Genomic DNA, 8,410 nt, shown 5'->3' on the forward strand with positions numbered 1-8,410 from the left:
TTGATGCTATCAAAATTAAATTAGCGGACACACAGCAGGTGTTTACTATAAAGCTGATTGCTTGCTTGTTGGTGGGGAAAACTCCCCCACACATTTGATCACAGAAGTCTTCTGTGCTGATGGTTGTTGTGGAGTGAGAAAATAGAAAAAAGCACTTTAAGTGATTTTTTTTTCACACTTCTGACTTTTTTTTTTTTTTTTGAGACAGGTCTCACTCTGTCGCTGCCCAGGCTGGAGTGCAGTGACATGGTGTTGGCTCACTGCAACCTCCGCTTCCTGGACTCAGGACCTTAGTCTCTAGAGTAGCTGGACTACAGGCATGCACCATGCCTAGCTAATTTTTGTTTGTCGAGATAGGGTTTTGCCATGTTTTCCAGGCTACTTGTGACTTTTTTTTTTTTTTTCAGCTGGAGTCTCACTCTTGTTGCCCAGGCTGGAATGAAATGGCACGATCGTGGCTCACTGCAACCTCTGCCTCCTGGGTTTAAGTGCTTCTCCTGCCTCAGTCTCCTGAGTAGCTGGGATTACAGGTGTACACCATCACGCTGAGCTTATTTTTGTATTTTTAGTAGAGACAAAGTTTCACCATGTTGGCCAGGCTGTTCTCGAACTCCTGACCTCAAGTGATCCACCTGTCTTGGCCTCCCAAAGTGCTGGGATTACAAGCGTGAGCCACCGCGCCCGGCCCTACTTGTGACATTTTAATGCAAACAAAAGCTAAGCAAATTTGTCACCAGTCAAAACTAAAGATTCATCCTCAGGCCAAAGAAATATGAACCCAGATTGAGGCACGTAACTACAAGAAGGAATGAAGAATAATTACATTGGCAAATACGTAGGAAAATCTAAATGAATACTGACTATATAACACAATGATAATGTCTTTAAAGAATTTAAATATGTGTTCTCGTTCAGCTCTCACTTATAAGTGAGAACATGCAGTGTTTGGTTTTCTGTTCCTGCATTAGTTTGTTGAGGGAGGGGAACAACACACACTGGGGCCTGTCGGAGCGGTGGGATTAGGGGAGGGAGAGCATTGGGAAAAATAGCTAATGCATGCTGGGCTTAATACCTAGGTGATGGGTTGATCTGTGCAGCAAACCACCATGGTACACATCGAACTATGTAACAAACCTGCACATCCTGCACGTGTAGCCCAGAACTTAAGATAATAATTAAAAATAATTTTTAAAAGGAATTTAAATATATAAATGTATATAATTAAAAATGCACACCAATATACTAGGAGGGGTATTATAATAGTTAAAATATTGGAAGGTACCTGTGTTGTCCAAGGATATGTAAAAGAACTAACGTACATTAGAGGCAAGAATGGATGTTGTAATCCGAAAGGTAGACTACAAAAATGACAGAAGAACGTCACATTATCAATCCAAATGAGGCAAAAATTAATAATTTAAAAATAATTTTAAATTTTACAAAGGAAAAGAGAACATTAGAATAGGAAAATAGATGTAAAGCAAACAGGAAAATGTTATATTTAAGCCAGATTATATGTGGAATTATGTTAAATGTAATGTACTGAAGGTTTCAAATAAAAAAGCAGAGATCATAAGACTCAATTAAAAATTAATTCAATCAAATGCTCCTTAATAGGAACATACGTAAAACAAAACACAGGACATTTGAAAAAAAATGGCAAAAAATGTACCATTAAAACACTGACCAAAATGAAAGCTGTTATAACTATTCATAAGAGAAAAAATATACTTTCAGTAAAACATTACTAGAAGAAGGGATATTTTGTAATGACAAATGGTTCAGTTCAACATAAAGATGTTAATAAAACAAATTTGTATGTACTTTTTAGTGCAAAGCCAAAATACACATGGCAATAAACTGATGGAAGTAAATGGAGAAAAAAATGCACAGTAAAAACTGACAGAAGTAAATGAAGAAATGGACAAATCCACATTCTCAGTAGGAAACTTAAATATACTTCACTGAATGACAGATAAAACAGCCACAAAATCCATTAGGTGAAGATTTAAAAAACATGACTAACAAAATTTACTTAACAGAGGCTGGGCGCGGTGGCTCACGCCTGTAATCCCAGCACTTTGGGAGGCCAAGGCGGGCGGATCACGAGGTCAGGAGATCGAGACCATCCTAGCTAACACAGTGAAACCCCGTCTCTACTAAAAATACCAAAAAAAAAAAAAAAAAAAAAAAAAAAAAAAAAAAAAATTAGCCGGGCGTGGTGGCGGGCGTCTGTAGTCCCAGCTACTCAGGAGGCTGAAGCAGGAGAATGGCGTGAACCTGGGAGGCGGAGCTTGCAGTGAGCCGAGATCCCGCCACTGCAATCCAGGCTGGGCCACAGATCGAGACTCCGTCTCAAAAAACAAACAAATGAACAAAATTTACTTAACAGAAAGAACACTGCATATGACAACACATGCAACATTTCAGAACAGATTATATGCTGACCTATAAAACAAGCCTCAAAAACGCTATAGTGGTAATACAATCTACTTTGAATGGCTGCTGAAAATTTGAGGTTATTGGGGGGGTTCCCTGCCCCTCCTCCACCCCTAGTATAAATCTCAAGAATGTTATTTTCCAATATCCCTCACCTCAGGTGACAATCCTCACTCCCCAAATCCTGGACCAGAGAGGATCACATGACTCAGACCTTTCCCCTAACCAGGGGAACATCTCGGCTCAGCCATTACCATAACCACAGGAGGGGAAGTTTTCCATGTGGTGCCAGGATGGATGTGTCAGGACCCACTAGGTCCAAGACCTCAAGAGAGTGGGAAACAGTCAGCCTTGGCTCTTGCTACTTCCCATTTAAAGGAGAGTCCGCTAGGTGTCATGTGGGTTGGAATGGAGGTGGGGAGGGGGCTCAGTCCCTCCTGCCCTGTGGGAACCTAAAGCCAAGGCTTTATGCTGACCAACTCACCCATGGTGTGTCCTTAAGGCAGTGACCTTTCACCAATGTCCTCACAGGGCTCTCTTAAAGGGAATCTGTGTGGTCTAGAGCTCGGGGTTTGCAGAAGTTTGGGGAGGGCAGCACAAGAAGGTGAGAGCAAGTCCCAAGCAACTTTGTTAGTGGACAAGATGGAGTCCTTACAGGAAGTCCCTTCTTCAAAGGCATAGAGAGGAGACCTCTGGGGGCTAGACGAGACTGAACTTACTTTTCTTACTGCCCCCTAAGTTCACTACCAGTCTAACCCCCAGGGAGCGGTTTCCAAGGGAGATACTCTTGCAGAATTGGTTAGCTACAATCACAGGGCCTCGGACCCAGGTACTTGTTACAAACAGAGAACTCAGCTATTCAGTCTCTGTCCAATGCATTACATTGTATTTCTTTATGGAAGAGGAGAAAACTTATTTGCAGAATCACCAGCTCCTTGCTGTCCCTGAAGTTTGCCTAATTATAAATATTCAACACTACAAAATGTATATTTTGAAAATAAAGTCATTCTGCACCTTCTATCAATATGATCACCTCACGATGACCTAAAGATATTCACTGTAGTCTATTTACCAATCTGGTGCACACTTTCTAGATATGCAAGGCAGATGTTTACCTACCTTAAAATATTTGTAAGTAACAAACATACATATATATATATATACACACACACTATACATATATATTCTTTTAAGAATTTGAAGTCACATAATTTTCTGCAAACTGATTTTTTCACATACTGTGACATCCTTTAATTCTCATTTCTTTACCAAATGTGGTTTGGATGCAGATGTTTATTATAGAATCATTTTGCTTTTCAGGGAAATTAACTGTTGATATTTGTTACACTTTCTCCTGGTAAGCAAAGTCCTTTAGCACAGGGATATTAACACAAAGTCTGCAATACCGTTGCAAATATATTCTTCCAGCTTTTCAGATTTTAATATTTTTTCTTTTGGCAATATAGCAAGTATTTCTAAACTTTTATTAAATTTATGACTTAGAAATAAGACAGGTAATTCTTTGGGAGTACAGTGGGAACAGAAGAACACAGGGTGAATAGGAAGGGAACAAAAGGGGTCAGGGAAGCTGGGAGAGTTCTGAGAGGGAGCCCAGCCAGGGGGAGGGAGCAGTGGGGGATTTGGGGAGGGGACTCTACAGACACTCACCTTCTTTCAACACACCATAGACGGAAAAGTAGAGCATCTATTTCTGAAAGGGAAGAGCTCTGGTGCTCAAGATCCCCCTTAACCTCCTACCCACCTCTGGCTCTCTGGGTCTGTCCAAGGGAGGAAGCAGGTGCTCGCCTTCTGGTATCATATGTCCACCAGGAAGGAGCTGATGTCATGTTGAGTTTCAGACAACACACTGAGGGAGTCTACAATGTCATGTTTTGTGTGCTTCAGCAACTGCCCCCGCAGGTCTGTAGAGAAGAGAAGCAAGGATTTGGGGTTGGGGGTGCTGCCACACCCTGGTCCTTGGCCCCTGTGATTATTCCCATCACACCCCCTTACCTTGCCCAGTCTTCCCCATCACAAACTTGAGCATTTTTATATTTCCGCTATCCTTGAAGTACTTGCGCAAGCTGCTCCTAGGAGAAAAAGAAGAGCAAGAGTGGGTGGTCTGGCCAGTGAGGGCATTTCCAGGAGCTGGCCTGTGTCTGCTGGGGATCCTATTTCTTGTTATCATCCTGATATGCACTACCATTTTCCCTCAACCCAAATTTGATCTGGCCCTTTCTTCTCATCTCACTTTTAGAGAGGTTCAGGATCTTGACTTTGGGGGCCTTCTTTATAATGTTAGACAGGTCATCCAGCCAGCAAACTTTGTTGTTGTGCAAATTCGAAGACAATAGCTTCTGGGGAAGAAGAGTTAGATAATAACAGAGTGATCTCATTGATGTGCTCATTTCCCTGCTCCATTCTTTAATTGTTTTAAGAAGACTGGGAATGTCAACAAAAGTAATGTCTACTGATTTCTCTGGAGGCTAATTAGGAAAGGTGTTCAGAAGAATAAATAGGTGTTAATCTGTTGGAGAGAGCACTAGAGTAAGAAACAGACCCATTTCTCTTTACAGCACCTTAGGTAGGCCACATCCCTTATCCTGTATTCCACTGGTACATAGGATGAGCAACACATATTACTACATGAGTGTGTTTGTGTGTAGTAATGAAGATTAAGAATATTGCTGCCATTGCTGAGTTAAGGAAGTAATCATGATGGCTTTCTTCATTATATTTTGTTTTGTAAATTAAACAGTTTATAATATTTGAATTTCACAATATACATTTGTTTGAAAAATATTCACCACTTACATTTTACATAATTTACAGACCTCTGAACTTGCAGCATCATTTCTAGGAATTCATCATATGAGACATTCTTGTTGCATGGATTTTTAAAATGCTATTATGCACTATTTAAATTATAATAAATTTTATTATGAACTATTTAACATATACCAAATAATGTCAGAATATTTTTAGTTATTCCAGATCTAAAGCTTTCCTTTGATGTCTGTTATTTTGTAAACAGACATTTAATGGGCACCTCTCTGTGTCCGGCTATAATGCTTAGTGAGAGATGCAAAGATGAGTAAGATTTGATGATTTTCACTCTCAGTGGAAATTACAGAAGTATGTGCCAGGCAAATGCATAAGCTTATAATGATCTTGTAGAAAAACTGCATCTATTTTGCATTTTCATAAGCAGCGTGTGTCTAATATTGGTGAAGAATTTTGGAGTCACCCTAAAATGTGTAAAACAGTTTCACAAACTATTAATCCTAAACCTTTAGTGAATGAAAAAAGCTAACTTCTGGCCCAGGTGGGCTCCGGGCACAGGAGCCGGGGTTCCGGCAGCAGCTCGGCTGGGAGACTGCGCGATCCGGCGACTGGGCCACACGCGAGTCCAGCGTCGCCGCATCCCCGCAATGCGGCCACGAGAAGCAGCGCGGGGGCAGGTGATCGAAGCCCCTAGAAGACCAGCATTCTCGTGATTATGGAGGCCCCTCTGTCCTTTCTGTGACGGAAGCAATGCTGACCTCGGTTTCCTGGACCCATTCCGACTCAGGAGACTTCATGTAAATGGGTCCCGTCGTGCCTCCCAGTAAGATGCCAGAAAGCTCAGGAGTTAGTGTCTGCGGTGGACTGAGTCAGTGTTACTGGGGCAGCGGTTTCTCCAAGGCCTTTTAGAAAGACGATGACCTCGACTTTTCTCTGCCTGACATCCTATTGAAAGTAGGGACCATGGAAGATGAAGAGCTGACCAACCTAAGCTGGTTGCATGAGAGCAAGAACTTGCTGAAGAGCTTTGGGGAGTCAATCCTCAAGAGTATCAGCCGGGTCCAGGACCTGGACGATGACAGTCCGCGTCCCCACCCACTCTGATATGCCCTACGATGCCAGGTAGAACCCCAACTGCAACCCCCCCCTTACTCCTTTAGCTGCCTCATATTTATGGTCATCGAGGACTCTTCAACCAAGAGCCTGCCAGTGAAAAATATTTACAACTGGATCTCGGAACATTTTCCGTATTTTGCAAATGCACCTACTGCGTGGAAATACTCAGTGAGACACAATTTGTCATTGAATAAGTATTTTAAGAAAGTGGACAAAGAGAGGAGTCAGAGTATTGGGAAAGGGTCGTTGTGGTGCATAGACCCAGAGTATAGACAAAATCTGACTCAGGCTTTGAAAAAGACACCTTATCACCCACACCCATACCCACACGTGCTCAATACACCTCCCACCTGTCCTCAGGCATATCAAAGCACATCAGGTCCACCTGTCTGGCCGGGCAGTACCTTCTTCAAGATAAATGGATCCCTTCTCAAGATCCTGACATTGATGCTACCAGGGCCATGATACTCCCCCTGAGATACAAGCAGGTTTTCCTCCAGGAGCGATACAAATCAGAGCGCGGGTCCTGAGCTGAGAGGACTGTTTCCCGGTGGGTGGCAGCTGCCAATCAGTCCCATTGAGATGACGGTTGTCATAAGGAATGGCATCACCAGTTGCCGGATGCGGACTGAGAGCGAGCCATCATGTGGCTCCTCGGTGGTTAGCGGAGAGGATGCAGACTGAGAGCGAGCCATCGTGTGGTTTCTCGGTGGTCAGCGGAGACCCCAAGGAGGATCACAACTACAGCAATGCCAAATCCTCCAACGCCTGGAGCACGTCGCCCACCAGCGACTCCATCCCTTCCTCCTCCTTGGTCGACGACCACTGCAAGTTTGCCAGCACGGAGAGGCAAGAGGGCAATGAGGGCAGCGAGGGGAGCTTCCAGAGCCACGAGAGCCACAGTGACAGGGAAGAGGAAGACAGGAAACACAGCCAGAAGGAGCCCAAGGATGCTCTGGGGGACAGCGGGTATGCATCCCAGCACAAGAAACGCCAGGACTTTGCTAAGTCCAGGAAAGTCCCCAGCGACACACTGCCCCTCAAAAAGAGATGCACTGAAAATCACCCCTCCCCCCACGGACCCCCACCAGGGCGAAGATGAGGAGATGAAAGAAGGGCCGGGTGGCTCCTGCACTTAGCAGAGATCCGATCCTGTTTGAATAACATCACCAATCAGACGGCAAAGGGGCAGAAAGAGCAAAAGGAAACCATAAAAAAATTAAAAACAAGTCACTGATTTGTTTTGAACTTACGGCCATTTGGTTTCAGCATGTCAGGAGATTTCGAATGATTTGTGGCAACATCAGCTTTTTTTTTTCTTTTTTCTTGTTTTGTTTTTGGTTTGGTTTTCTTTTTTTTTCTTTCCTCCCCCCCCCTTTTTTTTTATTATACTTTAAGTTCTAGGGTACATGTGTACAACGTGCAGGTTTGTTACATATGTATACATGTGCCATGTTGGTGTGCTGCACCCATTAACTCGCCATTTACATTAGGTATATCTCCTAAATTTGTCTAATCTTCTTTGTTTTGGACCCTTAAGAATTTTATTTTTAAAGGAGATTGAAGCCATATAACTCATATTGACACTCAGCTGTTTTACAAAAGCTTTTCATCATCTGAAGACAAAACCGAAAAAGCTAAAATTACCATTGCTTCCTCAAGCTTATCAGAAACCTGTGGCTGAATCTGCAAGATCAAAGTCAATGCCACCGGAACAACCATTCAGCACCTAGAAGGCACGTGTGCAAAGTAATCGTCATTCAGGCCCAACCCTTAGGTTTACATGACTGTGGTCTGAGTTCCCCAATCCCCTCCTCCTTTTATTAGATGAGATTTAGCACACTCTCAGTTATTTAAACAGGCAACATTTCTTGCGTATGTATGTGGAGGCCATCTGAGCTCATAGCTGATTCAGTAACCAGTTTCATGCTGTGCCATTCACACTCACTACTTAATACTGCCATGATGAAAATGTGGAGGAAAAATGTATCCGTGTGTGTCTGGGAAGCACATACACTTGTACATTTTTTAATACTCTGATTCTGTAACATTTCTGAGTTTTGTTTTGTTT

General features: G+C 42.9%; 1 pseudogene; it reads left to right on the plus strand.

Moving 5' to 3' along the window:
* The first annotated feature begins 6,024 nt into the window (after window positions 1-6,024).
* LOC103232392 (forkhead box protein N3-like) lies at window positions 6,025-7,737 on the plus strand (annotated as a pseudogene).
* The last annotated feature ends 673 nt before the right edge of the window (window positions 7,738-8,410 follow it).

Source organism: Chlorocebus sabaeus, chromosome X (genome assembly GCF_047675955.1).
Source record: "Chlorocebus sabaeus isolate Y175 chromosome X, mChlSab1.0.hap1, whole genome shotgun sequence".
NCBI classification, from domain to species: domain Eukaryota; kingdom Metazoa; phylum Chordata; class Mammalia; order Primates; family Cercopithecidae; genus Chlorocebus; species Chlorocebus sabaeus.